The sequence below is a fragment of the Alligator mississippiensis genome, chromosome 11 (assembly GCF_030867095.1).
Source record: "Alligator mississippiensis isolate rAllMis1 chromosome 11, rAllMis1, whole genome shotgun sequence".
In the NCBI taxonomy this organism is placed as follows: Eukaryota; Metazoa; Chordata; order Crocodylia; family Alligatoridae; genus Alligator; species Alligator mississippiensis.
The window spans coordinates 45807116-45823317 of record NC_081834.1 but is presented as its reverse complement, the minus strand read 5'-3'; the positions used below and the strand labels follow the sequence as shown (position 1 = coordinate 45823317).

At 54.1% G+C, this 16202-nt stretch overlaps 1 long non-coding RNA gene across 1 annotated transcript; it reads right to left on the bottom strand.

Moving 5' to 3' along the window:
• Positions 1-11262: 11262 nt before the first annotated feature.
• Positions 11263-14509, bottom strand: LOC132243861 (uncharacterized). Its single transcript, XR_009455451.1, has 3 exons — positions 13822-14509; positions 13253-13368; positions 11263-12541 (listed from the first exon to the last, which is right to left on the bottom strand). It is a non-coding gene; the product is annotated as an uncharacterized LOC132243861 (long non-coding RNA).
• Between the last annotated feature and the right edge of the window lie 1693 nt (positions 14510-16202).

The window sequence follows — 16202 nt, the reverse complement described above, 5'->3', positions numbered from 1 at the left end:
GATTGGTGCAGCTGCTCTGCACTCAAGAGAGCCTCCTTGTCCTTTGCAACCCAGGTGAGAGCAGGGCCCTGCATCCGCTGGCTCAAGTTTCAGGGGTAATTAGCTCTCCCGCATTGTCAGGATCCTTTTCCCTTTGTGCAGCCTGCTCAAGGAACAGCCACTTGCTCCCCTGATGTGATAAATGATGCCTCCTGTGCTGAGGTCACTGGATGATGGAGGGTGAGGATGGGAGGCTGTCAGCCCAAGCACCGCCTGCTCCTGCCGCCGTCTGCTGCTGGGCCTCACAAAGATTGCACTGACCCCCAGGCACAGGGGATTAAAGTTTAATGTGATGCTGTGCATGACCTGCTCACTGTGAAACCCAGCTCTGAAGGCAGGTGTCAGCAGTGCCATTCTCCCTTCCGTTATCTGGCTGACCCGCCTGACCTGGCCCAGGCTGGCTCTGGGCCACGCACATGCCAAAGACTGTGACCGTGCTCTGATCTCATGAGAAACCCTATCTGGGCTCCCAGCAGAGGTCGCTAGGCCAGGTAGGCACCCAGCCATATGCATCCTGCATACACACACGCACACAGTGTGCGGCATGTACAGCCACTGCATGTACACATACAAGCACCTCTTCAACTCACAGTATATATACAGTGCATCCTTACACACTGTGCACATCCACTGTACACACATCCTGCCAGGCAATATGTTCTCGGTACATGTACACACAATGCACAGCACATCCAACCACTGCATGAGCATGTGCACATGCATGGGCGCACACACACACAACACATAATTTATATACACATAGTGTACCGTGCATATAGTACAAGCACACATACAGCATATACCCAACACACATACACATGGAGTTCACAGCACATAGAGCCACTGGATGCACACCCCTCAAAACATACATAATGCTTGCACACACATGCTGCAAGAAACATACAACTACTGTAGCACCCCCCTTTTGCACCCCATTCAAACATCCTGTGTCACTCTCCAGCTCCTCCTATGCCTTGTGTATCACATATTGTGCTGCCTTCCTCCCCCACAAAGTTGCAGCAGGCATGTGCATGTGTGCATGCACACGCACACACACATCACTCTGCACACACATTAGCCTTACAGTTTCACCCCATACTGCGGGTTGATGTATACACACTGATGACACTAACATGCACGCTGTGCTCATTCACACATGCACACCCTCACCCTGCCTCCACCAAAGCATAAGTGCACACACCTCAAGCAACTATACATACACAGGCCACGTGTAACACAAGGTATAAACACATCTACAAATCTGTCCTATACAACACATGCACAAGCTCACACAGCAATTCCTGAATGAGCACATGAGCGCATGTGCACGCGCACACACACACACACACACACACACACACACACACACACAGCCCCACCTTGCTATAACACTACATGATAGAATTGTATATTGATGTGATGGCAAAAAACATCCATGAAAACAATTCATTTAGATGCAAGTGCTTCAGGGCAGGGTCCAGGGGTGGAAACCCGACTTCACTGAAGACAAGAGCAGAACTCCCCTATGGCTGCTTAGACTCTTCTATACTCCCAAGCAAACTTTCCAGGCTAAGGATGGGTAACAGGCGGGGGCTGTCTGTTGGCTCTCGCAGATTTGAAGGGGATATGAAGTGAACTGCTCTGAGGCATGAAGAGATCTTTCCATTGCATTGTTAATAAGACAAGATGGGAACTCAAGCATAGCCCCCAACATAGCCTCCACACTCCCTGGACACTCCCCCCAGGCAGGAGGGCAGCGGCAGGTCAGTCCTCACTCACTGAAGCCTCATTGTTCTGCTTCTCTAAAGGCAACAAACAGCCAATTCCAGTCGGGCAGGTTTGCAACAAGCTGCTCAAAACCCAGCGGGTGGATGAGCTGCACCTAGCAAGACGCTTCCAGGCAGTGGGCCCCTTTCAGCCAGCATCCTTCACCCCCCCAAGCACTCAGCACCAGGCATTGTCAGGCCCAAACACTGAGGCCCCAAAACAGCCAGGCTCCTAAGCACAAGCCTAACTCTCAGCACATGAGTAGCCCTGCTGAAGTCCACAGGGCTGTAGTTACAGGCAAAGCACTTTGCTTTTAAAGTTCATTGATTTCATGAGCGAAGAGCCTGTAAAACAGCTGTGAGAGATAAAGCCAGGGTAAATGAGCAGCTGGGTGCAGCAAATGCTCATAACCAGATTTGCAATATCATCTTGCATCTTGACTGTTGCCATAAGTCAGTTTGAAGGGTAAGAGATTCCCCAGAAGTGGCTGCATTTCCTGAGGTACTGCAGGGATTGACGATATATGTGCATGTATATCTCAATAGGTGCTTCATGTAGCGTATTATATGCTGTCCTCCTGATCCTAGCAGCCCATTGGGCTCATGTGGTAGCACTGCTCCACCTTTTGGCTTCACAGACTGGATTGGGCCCCCATGCCAGAATTGGGCACCACGGTGCCTCCGTCTGGCACCGCTTCCACTGGCTTTGGGCACTGGTATTGAATCCCATGTTGCCACTGGAGTGGTGCCATCGCTCCCCCACTGCCAAACTTTCAGGCCCATGGGGAGCCCCATGGGCAGGATAACATGGTGTGGGGAGGGGAGCTGGATCTGGCCCATGGGCCCAGGGTTGAGCACCCCTGGGTTAAGGCATAGCAATACCACACAAAGGAGTGAAATCCAGCATCAAGCCTCACTAACCCAGATGACAAGCTCCCCATATACAGCTGGGTTGACGTGGGGCAGCTGTTAGTATACGTCCATAGTGGGGCTCAAACTCATGTGCCTAAGTCCCCAAGCAAGGTGCCTCCCCCGTTCTGCTCAGGTATATCAGCACATAAAACACTCTCTTCCTCTGTGTGCCTAGTGCAAAGTGCACTCACTGGCTTTGCTTTAAGATGCCTGGGCCTGGTTTCTTGTGTCCCTGCATTGGGGTTCTTCACATTTCCAACTCAGCTGAGAGCTGTTGGACCTAATTACCTCTTTGTAGACCTTTGGCCTGGTCTCCAGCCTGGGAAGGACTGACACTGCCCAGGGCCTGGCTCAGGCCCTTCCATCAAACACAGCACTCAGAGTGGAGCACGCTGCTGTATGTGCTGTAGCTGGCTGCAAGGAGCCCAGGCCTTGCTCCGCTCAACGAATCTCCCCCCTGCTCACCTTCAGCTGAGCTTTCTCAGGAACCAGTTGACCCCTTCCCAGCTGATTATACAGGTCTGTCCAGCTCCAGAGGCGCTGAGCTATAAAGGCTTGTTACCATGGATGGATCTATGATTTTGCAAAGCGGGTGGGGAGGGGTACAGGTGGTGTGGTGCATCATCACATATATTTTTCTTTAATTAAAGAGAAGCTAGAAGCTTTGGAAATATGCTGGGGGGGTAACACTGTGTTACAGCTACTCTTCACTTAACGTCGTAGTTACATTCTTGAAAAATGCAACTTTGAGCTAAACGATGTTAAGCGAATCCAATTACGTCACAGTAGTTACCTACTAGCAGGCCGCAGCCAAACGTTATAACTGAACCTTTTGCGACTTTAAACAAGTGTGTTCTCTGATAGACCAGCGACATAATAATGAAACAACATTAACCAGAATGACGTTAAGTGAGTAGTACCTGTATTCAGTTTCTTGGCAATCATTAATCCTCTGGATCTTGGTGTACGCACAAGAAGTTTATGCAACCATCACACCAACACCTTTGATGCATGCACCTAGGCAAGAGTATGGGGGAGTGGAGGCTGCCCAAGACCTACCATCCACTCCTTAGACCACTGAGACAGAATCCAAAGGCCAGACTGAGTCCATATGCTCAGTGTCTCAATGGTTGTAGTTTCTAGCAGAGAGCAACAGATAAGAACTGCTGCCAACTGCCTAACACATCTGCAAGGGCTTGTTTCTGTCAGCGTGATGTCCCATATCCTTTCTTCAACCAAGGAGCACCCACAAAGCAGTAGAAGCTAGGGATTTGAGGCACCTTATACTTGCCTTACTGTGGAAGTTTCAACATTGTGGTATTTTACAGGAGATACCCCTCCATGAGGACCCCATTGCCACCAGGCCCTCCAATTGGATTCAGTTTATGATCAAATCAAAAACAAATATAGCTCTTGCATGTGCACTAGTTTCCTAGACTATATAAACTTAAAAAGCACAGCAAGCTAGGCAGAAATAGTTTAAAAGTATTGGGCCATTAGTTCTGCCGTCATTATAGTTAAATGTGCGTCTCTTATTCAAATTCATAAAACAAAGTCTAACCTTGGTAGAGCCCTCAACACTTCACTGTCAGTCATTTATACATCTGAGTTAATATTACCACTCCTGAGTTAAGGTTTTTGCTAGAGGTAAAAGCAGGGCTGTGAAACAGAAGAGGGACGCTCCCAGGAACAGCCAACAGACAGCAGAACTGCTGAAAAAAGGACAGTTTGAACATCAAACCCATTGAAAAGGAGAGAGGGTCATTAACACCTACAGGGTGTAGAGAGATTAACAGGAATTAGGGAGATGACAGCAACCCATGAAGTTGGGATGGTCTCATGAGGTCCCTTTCAGCCCTAGACTTCTGTGAATCTACAACTCTCTCACTGCTTGCTGCCTGTCTAGAAATGCAACTGCCCCTCTGAGTCAGCTGATTTTAAACTTTGGGTGGAGCAGGTATCAAAGAGGGGGCTGCACCTGCACTAATCCACGGTCTCCCCCCCCAAGAATAACTAGGGGTGGGCAACTGTGGCACTAGCTCCCAGCACTGATCTAGAAGAGGCCCCAAGGCTCCTGCTGCCTGCTCTGTCCTCTTGCCCCATGCTCTCACTGTTGAAGTTGCCACTTGCAGCAGTTGCTGGTGACAGAAGTTGGCAGCAAGGCTCAGGGACTGCAGCTGCCGTAGGGGGACCATGAGATTGAGAAAACAGCCCTCAGTACAGAGCAGGGAGTGCTGGCACAACAGCCGGCAGCTTGGGTGCTGCAGAAAAACAGCTCAGGGACAGAGTAGTAGGGTAGGGAAGGGAGGCGCTGTCCTGGGACAGTTACATTCTGGTAAGCAGAGGTTCCCAGCCACTGCCTGGCAAGCAACCATACCTGGCCTGGCTGTGAGCAGGCAAAATAGATTAAGACACAGACAATTCATTGTGGCAGATATAACGGATTCATACCCAAAACATGTAGCTAACCTGGTGGGCGTTCTTGCCAGGCATGAACAGGGTACTTAATCTGAGACAAGGGTCTAGCCCAGAGGTCTGCAGGACCTTCTCTCCCCCTCCCTGGCAGCACGGCTTCATGGTAGCTAACAGTCCAGAGCTCCTCTTCCAGTGGCTGCTGCTCCTGGATGCCCATCTCAACACAGTGGGGCCTGGGAATAGTCAGTGGAGCCCTTTCCAGTTCCTGTCTTACTGGGGATGACGTGACGTGTCTCCAGCAGCATGTTGCCTTGCCTGGGGAAATCTCATGCAGATACCACAGTGAGAGGCAGAGAATGAGGCCCTGGCGGGGGAGCTGGGAGGGGCTGGCCAGTTATGAATGGGTGATTCCAGCCTCCAGTGTTTGGAGGGGAAGGATGTTTATGCAGGTCAGAGAGAGGCCCCAGGCTGGTGGGAGCCCAGTGTCTTGGTCCTTGACTAACTGGAGATTCCTCTCCCTCTTTGCTAGATGAGCTTCCTGCTCCAGGTAACTACCAGGGGATGTGACACAGCTGCCTCCTTCCAGCCCATCCTGCAGCACATTCCTGTAGTGACCAGGGGCCATGCTCCCCCTCCTCAGCCCCTCACCCAAGACCTCCTGTCATGATGGTGCTGGGCAGGCCTGGCACCACCTGGAGATCTGCTCTCTGAAGGCCTGGCAGTGACCACAAGGACTCACAGGCTGGGCTTGTCTCTGTGCAGGGGCGACACGTAGGGTGTGCACGTGGGTGCACATGCACCCCCCTGAGTGTGGCAGTGCACCCCCTGCAAAAAGGCGGCGCTGACAGTGTTGGCGGTGCCTGCAGGCAGTTGCCACTCGCCGCCCCATCACCAACACTGCCAGCAGTGTCTGTGGGCAGTCCACAATCCTCACTGGCTGCCATCGATGCTGCCAGTGGCAGCTGCGGATGATTGCCAACCCTTGGTCCATTCCCTACTCATGCCAGTTAACAGGCATTTGAACTGAAAAACGGGCAGTACTGGTAAGCTAAAAGTGCCACTGTGCCGGTTACCTGAGGCACAGGTTTCCGGTCAAACGTGGCTGGGGGACATGGCAGGAGGTGCTGGGGTCAGGTCCCCCTCGCCCGCTCCACATCCGGCGGCGCACCACTCCCCCTCCCCCCAAATGCCAGGGCAGCCCGGCAGCAGGCTGCTGCAGCAGGGGGGAGGGGCACAAATGCAGCCAGGGAAGAAAGGCAGGGCACAGCGCCAGGTTCTTACTGCCACTGATCCAGGGGCACGTCCCCCGGGAAGAGCTCAGCACAGGCCCCCCGGCCCACAGCCCTCCTGGGGGGCACATAACAGCAAGAGCTGAGCCCCCTGCCCCGCATCCACTGATAGCTCCCCCCGCTTTGCTCCCTTCTGCAGCCCGGGAAGCAGCTGACGGGCTGTGCCGCGCCCCTCCCCCCACCCCTTCCCTAGTCCCAGCCTTACTCCCTCCTTCCCTCACCACTGACTTTTCCCCGATTTAAACTTATTTTTTTCCTTTTCTTCCTTTTATCATGATTTCATCCCAGTTTTTATGTTTTGAAGATAAACGCTGAAAAATTCCCAGATTATTTTTAATAAAAACTGAGAATGTGGAATACTACTCATAATATAAGGTGGAGCAACCCATTGCCACAATGAGAGAGACTGCCAGCTGGGAGCCCTACCTCAGAGTCCTCTCCTCTCTGCTCAGGAGTCATTGCCAATGTCCCAGTGTTTGCAGGGACTGTTCTCCAGATACGCTGGCATCCTGCAGAGCCTTCCACAGGCCCTGGGAGCTCTTCACACCCCCTTGAACTGCAGGTCAATTTAAGGAGCAGGGACTGATCCGCCCTCTGCAGGCTTGAATACCCCACAGTCCAATCCCCACCAGTCCTCCCTGCTGCAGTCTGGATGTTTCTAGATGCTATGATCTTAGCACACTCTGCTTGGATGTCAGGTCCAGTGGGTTGACTTCATTCCCTGGGTTGGACAAGGCACATCCATCGTAGCCCTCAGATATCCAGGCCAGGCTATGCCTACATTCCTGCTCCACTCACTGCTCCCAACATCAGCCCCAAGTCCCAAGCACCTGGCTGGCTCTGAACAGAGGCAATAGCTCTGCAACCTGCCCACCCCAGCTGTGCAGTCCCAGCATCAGGCCCAGCAGTGTGAATCTTCTCCCACTGTGTGACACCCGGGCAGTCCAACACTTTATTTAAAGAACTTGAGACACCTCTTAGCTTGATCCCCTGTGTCACACACCACCACCCACATGCACAATTACCCTGCAGCAGAACAACCCATGGCTCAGTCAAACTTACCTGCTCTGTTCACTAGGCAGTTTCCAATGCTGTTCCTATCTCTGGGCTAATTCATCCTGTTCTTTCTCTACACTTGGGGAAGCAACACGATCCAGGTAATTTCCAGCCTGCACAGGCTGTTTCTCCCTTCCTGGAGGGGGCTGGAGGAGGAGACAGCCATTGTTCGCTGGGTTGCAGAAGGCTTGATGACACTGTTTGTGCCCAAGTTATGCCCTTCTGGAGATACAGAGGGCCCAGGTCTCAATGAGGTCAGGAGCAAGGGGTTGGGGCAGGGAGGGCAGCCTGGAGTAGATGCAGATCAGCATCACAAGCACCCCAGGGTTGGGCAGGTCCAAGAGCTTCTGTCCAGGATGCAGCAAGGGTCCAGCTGTGGAGGGGCTGCAGACTGCATGGGGAAACTTTGGCTGAGGAATGCAAAGGATAAGGGGGGAAGTGGGCATCTGTCCCTGCCTGCCTTGGAGTATACTGAGGCCTGGCACAGTCCGTGGCATACTCCTGTTGAACAGATTCGAACTGTTCTTTTCTGAGCCCTACAGCAAGGAGCTGTTTCAGCAGCTCAGGGGGCACAAGTTCTCCCTGACTGACAAGCACCTCTGCCTTGGCATTTTCCTCTCTCCAGGCAAGTGGCTCCTACCAGGTAATCCCCAGGCAGCCCCCGCCTTGCCCCTCCTGCAGCCCAGCCCAGCAGTCCTGGCCAGATGGATACATCTTACCTTGTGTAGGAGCCATCATGAGGATCCACACTAGTTACCCAGGCTTCACAGAGGCCTTGGTAGGTGACAGAGAGAAAGGTCCACCCTGATCCTATCTCTGCCCCCATCACAACAGGCTCTTGGCCATCAGAGGGAGCAAGGCAGAGACCATCTCCAGAGGCCACTTCCCCCACCAAGCTCATCTGCTACCTCAGTTTCCAGCACCACATGGCCATTAAGGGCTACCAGATCACCAGCAATAGTAAGGGATGGGGCTTCCCTCCCTGCTCTCCCCTTGCTAATCATCCTTCCCAGCAAGCAGCTTCTAACTACCTGCGGCTCAGCTGTGCCAGCCAACAGGTGAGAGCAAAGGCTCTGCCACTCCATCTGCACCAGGGAGAGAGGACTGGGCCTCCAGGCTCCCTTACCCAAGCCCACTATCTACAGAGCCAGCTCAGGAGCACAAGCAGCTTTGCCTCACAGCTCTAACTCTCGGGGAGCTGGCAGTGCCAGGGCATTCACAAGATCAGGGAAGGTTGCAGTGTGCCCATTGTTGGCCATCCAGTGCACTAGAACAGTGGTGCCCAACCTGTTCACCCCATGGGCTGGATGGGCAATGCCATGTCCATCCATCTGTAGGGCAAGCAGGCCCCATCTGGTGCGCAGGCCAGTTGTGGCAGGATCTGGTGTGTGGCAACAACCAGGCCCAAGCCAAATCCATCCACACAACAATGGCTTGGCCTGAGCCCAGTCTAGCTGTGTAGGAGTTAGAAATTAGGCAGGAGAAGAGGGGTGGCAGTGTTTATTGCCACCAATGCCCAGCTGTCAAATTTCCCAACCCGTGGGGAGCCTCGTAGGAGAGATGCTGTGGTCTTGCAGGCTGGATTTGGCTTGTGTCTTGAGGGCTGAACACCCCTGCCCTAGACCCCTTCCCATAAGGAAATGTGGCCAATTCCCTTGTTTTGGTGGGGATCTGACTGGTGATGTCTGAACGCCTGGGGGGGGCCTGGTGGCCCCTGAGCTGAGTGATTCTGGTCCCAGGCTGTGTCCGGGACCATGAGCACGGTGAAGTTTTTTCTGTATGAGCAGCTCCTGAGGAAGCTCTTTGACACGGTGGAAAACAGGGAAGAAGATCCCAAGCCAGAAGACCTGTTCTGACTGTCTGCCCCCAGTGTGGGCTGGTGCAGTGCTATGTGGGCATGTACTGCAGGAATGGGGAGATCATCCACATGGAAGGTGAGTCTGCAGGGAATCGGGTGCAAGCAAGCCCCTTGGTGCTTGGGGGCCCCTGCACAGTGCATGAGCTCCATGCCTGGGGTTGTGGCTACCCCTAGCGGCTGACTGTAAAGCAGGGAGGCCAGGAAAGCCTTGCTTCAGCTCAAGCAGCAGAGCCCTGCCAGTGGAGGGCAAGGGGTTCACTGCCCCCAGCTGCTGACTGTGGTGTCAGTGGAGCATGAAGGAACTGGAAGGACAGTGCTTCATCGACCTCTCCTCTGCCCCAGGTTGGGTGTCCCCTGGGACTGAGGACACCCTGGGGACCTGCGAGGGGATCGTGTCTAAACAGGGCAAGAACCAGCTCCTGCAGATCAGGGTCCCAACCAAGGTGCTGAGGAGCAAGGGCAAGGTCGACCCAGACATGCTCCAGCACAGGGTGTGTCAGGCCGTGGACCAGGCATTCGAGTACAGCGCCCTCACCAGCAACTACATGCACTTTGCCCAGGCCCTGCTGGCCCAGGGGACCCTGCCCAGGGAACAGTGAGTTTCACAGTGCAGATCCCAGCCCAGAGCTGCCGGGGACTTAGGGCTTTGGATGAGGGGGGAGCCTCCTGGGCAAGTAGAGCACAGCTGGGTTGGGGAGGTTCCCCCCTGTGCTAAGAACTGTCCTCATCCCCTCAATGGAGGGGGCTGGGAATACTGGGGGGCTGTAGCACCTCCATGCCCCCAGAGCACCGTGTGTGCCACAGCAGAGGCCCTTCTCTTTTGAGAGGCAGCAGATGCCATGGTTTGTTCTTAACCTGCCTTGAAGCACGCTGGAGCAGGCAGCTGGGAAACCTCCAGTGACCAGCACCCTTTTCCCTTCTAGATCCTCATGGAGCTGCAATGAAGGAGGACAGGAGGCTCCATAGGTGGGGGCTGGGGTTATAAGGTGCTCCTCCTCACCTTTCACCAGGGAGATAACTGGCCTGGCATTTTTGGGAGACTCCCTTGTCACAGGGTGAAGTTTTAAGTCATACCCAGGACCAGGAGCCTCCAAACCATCCCCATAGCTCCCGCCCTTACCTCCAAGGGGTTTCTGAGCAGCCGCTCAGCCAGTGCTGTTCCTTCAGTCTCCCCCAACAGACTGCTCTTCCCTCTCTGAGGGCCTGGGTTAAAATGAAGACTGCTCTGCTCTCTCCTCCAACCCAGGGCCCTTCTGGGATCATATACTAGTTTTGATTAAACTAGCAGCCACCGGGCGGCTGCTCCACTGCCAAATTCAAACTTCAAAGTGGCAGGCACAAGGTGCTCTGCCACAACGTGGTCTGTGAAGAGCAGAGGAACAGAAGAGAAGCTGGGAGATATCAAGGAAGAGAATGCAAATGAGGTGCAGTCAGTGACCACAGCACTATGCAATATCCTCTGTCATACTCGGGCTGTCAATTCAGCATGAGTTGGCACATACCCTCCTGAGCAACCCACCAAGGTTGGGACTGAGAGTCATGGTCTGGACCTGAGAAATACAAAGAGAGTGCTGGGAGTGACATGCTATAGATCCCCTCTGAGCACAAACCCCTTCAGACTCGGCCCTCAGCTTTCTGGCTTCGGGGAAGTGCAGGGAGAATGTGGCAAACCCCAGAGTGACCAAGGGGTTATCTAAAGGACATGGACCTCTACCCAGTGTCCTGCTGTACCCCAAGTCTGGGTCTTGCTCAGGGGAGACTCCTCTCTGCTTAGGAAGACTGAATGTGACCAAACCTTAAAGTTTAGTGAAGAACCCACCAGCCCTTGGCCTCCCTAGGCTTGCAAAAACAGGTGTGCCATCCCAGTATGAGCAGAGAAGTCTGCTGCTGCCAGCTATCATGAAATCACTGCTAGCACAAGACAAACTCGAAGATCAGAATAGGTTTATTGTGTACAGCAGAAAAACACAGGACAAAGGTTCCACCTGGAGACAGGCAAACAGAAATCAAACCCAAACACCGCACTGCTGCCTTCTAACTTGGAGCAGCTTCCAGGTGCCTTCCCTGTTTCAGTCAGCAAGCAACCCACTAACCTCTGGACTGTAGAAAGAACCTGCAGCCTTTCAATGTCTGGGTCTCCTGCTTCATCCAAAGATTTGATGTTTTGTCCATCACTTTTGTCCCTTCCTCTGTCCCCTACAATCCTCTGCTCCATGGTAGATCAGGCCCCACATCCCTTCTCCTCCTTTCCACAGGGTTTTCCAGTTAGTGAATTTATGTTTTTATATTTTGTCTTTCTTCTGCTTGTTGCTCTGCTGACACCTGGGCTGTCCCTACCTTGCCACCATCATCAGCTCCTAAATGTCATAGCACCTGGGACAGGGACCTTCACAAACCACATTAAAGATGAACCTTGCATTACCGCTCAGGCCTTCAGTGGCTGAACCCCGCTCCTACTCCTAGGCATGATGACCAGAGAATGGTGCTAACTCTTCCACATGGATAGAGGAAGGGGGCCTGCTGCAGGGCCTGTTGGAAGGGAGATCCAGCTGAGACCCTATTGTACAGGGCTGTATTAATCGCTCATAGCCAATGGGAGCTTCCAGCTTCTCCCCATTCCCAAATCCCACTTCTTTCATTCTCTGCCGCAGCAACTCCTGCCCCTGCTCCTTGGCCCCCCCGGGGGCTGCCCCAATCCCAGCAGCCGGGACACAGGCAGGAAGGGCCCCAAAGCTGTGAGTGAGGGGGGGCAAGAGGAGGCAGCCCCTCCTCTGACCTGCCCTGCACTCCCAGGCTAGGAATGGAGGTGAAGAGGCAGCAGTGAAGTGAAGCTGCTCCTGCAGTAAAGGAGGAGGAAGAGGAGGCCGGAGCCACCTGCCATCTCCACATCAGGGAGCAGCTGCCCAGGGAGAGCCTGGCCCCGCCAAAAGGAGAGCACAGAGGTTGGAGAAGAACCAGGGGTCTCTGCCAGGAGCAAGAGGACGGACACAGCAGCCCTGAGGGACAATTGTCCCCTCCCACCACTGAATCAAGCAGCTACAAGTTAGTCTCAGGGCCCAGGCCTGAGTAGAGAGAAAAAGCGTCCGTGGCTTGTGCAGGCTTCTGGAAATTTGTTGCAACTCAGGACAGTCCCCACGAGAGCTTACCCTTGCTGTATGGCCGTGGTGGATCCCCACTTCTCTTCTCAACGGCAAACGGCAGAGTGTCTGGAGGAGAAAGGAGCACAGACATGACACTGCTGCAGTCAAGTTGGCAAGGATGCTGTGGCCCATCTCCCACCTCTCTGACCTGAGTCCCTCAGACTCAGCAGAGGTGCTGGGGTGGCTCCATCTCCACCCAAACTACTGGCACCTGCAGCTGTTGTAACCTCAGAGGCTGCCCCTGCATCTCCCTGCCCCTCTGATACTGCCTAGGAGGAAGCAGGACATCAAAAGTGTAGCTCCCCCAGGGAACACCCCTCCATCTGTGTAGCCTGCCCCTACCTACTGCAGAGACGCACACTGGGGCCCTCCCTGTGCCTGCTCCTCAGGTGGAGGAGAGAGAAGCAGGAGGGGATAATTCTCAGTTCCCTGTAGACCACGCCACCCAGGCCAACTGGGCTCACATTTCAAAAAGTCTTTTATTTGGAGTCTCTATTTCAGCTACGAGTGACAGAGCCCAGAGCACATGCCCTGCCTGGCTCTGTCTTGGGGAAAGACTGACAATTATTTGGCTTTATAGGGGCCTTAAAAACTTTCTGAGATGACAAGGTGAACAAACGTGACATGTTAATGCCTGGGCTCTCCTACCTCCACTCAGTTTGTGGGCTTTTTGCCTTTTTTAAATAACTTGGTTTTCAGCCAATAGACCAGAGCCCATCTCCTCCCATGGGCACAGACACCCCTCTCTGCATCCCCTCCCACATCCCTTCTCCATACCTTTGAGCACCCTCACAGTCTCTGTCAGCGCACAGGTTGTCTGGCAGAAATCCCTGAGTCTCCTTTCCAGCTCAGGAGAAATTGGCATCGGCTGTGGGATCTCCCCCTTGTCACACCTGGGAAAACCCATCTCAGGTGAGTGAATGAACTGGCAGAACTCAGTGCCATTCCCTGCTCAGCCCTGCTCCATGGAGGTGCAGCACACTGTGAGGTCCCCTCACACTGGCCCATTCAGATGTTTTTCCCCCCCTTGGTCACTGCCGACCTGGGTAGATTTGTGACCGATGACCTAGCAAAGAATGGCCCATATTCCACACCGAGGGCCCAGATGGAGCCAGACCTCAGGGGAAGTCACACCTGTTGGAGAGGCTTTCAGTTAAAAGGGCCTGTCCGACAGTGTGTACAACCCCTCAGCTTTGGAGAAATGCTTCTCTCAGGTTTAAGTTCACTGGAGACATTTGCATCGTGCCCCACCGCACTGCTAAGCCCTGGGGAGGCACAAGTCTACCATGTTCTGCTGCCCCCTCCCAACATCAGCCCATGAGGAGGAATGAAGTGGAGCCACGTACCTGCTCAGGGTCTTTCTGATCTCCTAGGAGGCAAAGAGAGACAATGTGAGGCAACCGTGTCACACCCTGGGGATCTCAGGGAGGCATTTGGAAACAAGCCTATAGAGAAGCACTATGTAACCTCCAGGGCTAGTGACTGGCTGAGCTGCTGAAGCTTTTCCATCTCTGGCATGTACGTGTCTGTAATTTTTCAAAGATCAAAAATACTTCTCAAGCCTGTGATGCACATACTGAAGGGTTGGGCAAAATATGGCCCATGGGCCAGATCCAGCCCGCCAAATTATTGCAGCTTCTCCCACAGCACTCCACATGGAGCCAAGGCCAGTGCTGTGCTCCTGTCTGTGCCCACCAGCCCCTGCCCCAACCAGCAAGAACAGCTTCCAGCGCACCCCACTCCTGGTGTGGCTGCAGCTGCCTGGGTCCTGATGGGCTTCCCTTGCTTCCAGTGGGGGCTCCTCCTCCTGCTCCTACCCGTGCTGTGCCCATCCGGGTGGGGAGGAAGCTTCAGGCAGATGGCATCTGCCCTACCACAAAGGGCTCTGGGTCCTGCTCCTGGCCATCTTCCAGTCACTCTGCCACCCTCAGATGGCTGCTCATCATGTCGGGCGGGCAGAGTGGGTGCAAGGCAGCTGGAAACTGGAGCCAGAAACCTGCGTGCTGGGGCAGAGCTGCCCCAGCTGCAGCTTCCTCCCCATTGAGATGGGCACAGCAGAGGCAGGAGCTGCATTAGATAAGAGCAGCTAAGCAGCATCCAGGCAGCTGCAGCTTCACCAGGAGAAGCCCTGCCAGTAAGCTGTGCATGGTGTCTGCAACCAGGCTTGTGGGTGTGGGCAGGAGAATGGCATAAGCTTCCTCAGGTGGGACTTTGCTGTATGTGCCACCTGCCTCCCATCTCCTACCCCCATCCCTCCCCTAACCCCCAGACAGTAGGGCTGTGTGAAATTTCGCCGGCTGTTTCTATTCGACACTGTTTCGACTCATTTCGAGCTTGAAACAGCTAAATCAAATCAAAACGAAGGACTTCGAAGCAGCCTCGAAACAAAACAAGGCTAGTTGAAATGTTTCGAAACTTTCGAGTTTCAAAGCAGCCAGCAGCCAGACGGTGGGAGACAGGGGAGAACAAGGTCTGAGCTCCCAGCGGTTCCACAGAGACATGCGGCTCAGCCAGGAACTCAGCCCCGGCTCTCCCTGCCTCCTACTGCTGGGCTGCGGGAAGCCGATCACAGCGCAGGGGAAGGGAACTGAGCCTGATTGCTCAGTTCCCCTCCCCAGCCCTAGGATTGAGCTGGGAAAAGGAACTCAGCCCAGCTGGGCTGAGTTTCTTTCCTCAGCCTGATTGTAGTGCTGGGGAGGGGAACTGAGCTGGGGTCAGTTCCCTTCCCAACTCCCCGGTCCCAGGCAGCAGCACCCGGCTTCCCTCCCTCATCTGGCAGGCAGATTGGGGGCCCGCAGCCCCTGGAGGACTGGCACAGCCCCCACAGCCCTCCCAGGGTTGCGGGCCCCATCTGCCTGCCAGATGTTTTGAGCTTCCCCATTATAGCGTATGGGTGAAACAAAATAGAACAGCAATTTCGAATCAAGATGAAATTTGAAATGCTCTTCCGTCGAAACCTCGAAACTCGAGTTGAAATGGAACAGGGCCGTTTTGCACAGCCCTACCAGACAGCTCCTAGGACAGGGGTGGGCAATTATTTCAGGCAGAGGGCTGCTTACCAAGTTTTGGCAAGCTGTCGAGGGCCGCATGGGTAGCCCCGCCTCTTGACAGGTGCCCCGCTCCCTGGTCGCCATCTTGGGACTGGAAGTCCCACCCCTAACCTCCGATCTTTGCCACTGAAAATCCATCCCCTTGCCCCTGGAAATATTCCTTTTGGGAAGAGGGTTTGCCATCTTAGGGAAATAAAAACAAATTACAGACTAACAATCAAACACCCATAATAATATATTTTAATTTTTTAAAATATTTTAAATGTCCTGATTTGTGTGTGTTTGTGGTGTATATGAAGAAGTGATTGCATATGGGGGTTTGTGGGGATGTGTGGATGCATGTGTGTGGGTATGGGAGCCATGCAGTGCAGAGTGGGCAGCAGACAGGCAGCAAAGTGGGGAAGTGGTGGCGGGGGGGATTGGAAGCAAGCGAGAGTACGGGACCTGCACCAATGTCCTGGGGCCAGCGCTGGTGGTGCCCAGAGCAGGGCTGTAGGAGCGCGAGGCGTGGGCTGGCAAGCGTCTGTGGAGCTGGGCTGGGCTGCACCAGCAGGGAGAGAGGGCCCGCAGGCCCCAGCTGACAGCGAGGGGAGGGGAGGGGAGGGGAGCTGCTTACCCCCGCGGGGCCCAGGGGAGCGGCCCTGTGCGGGAGGCCAAGCAGCAGACGCTGGCACTGC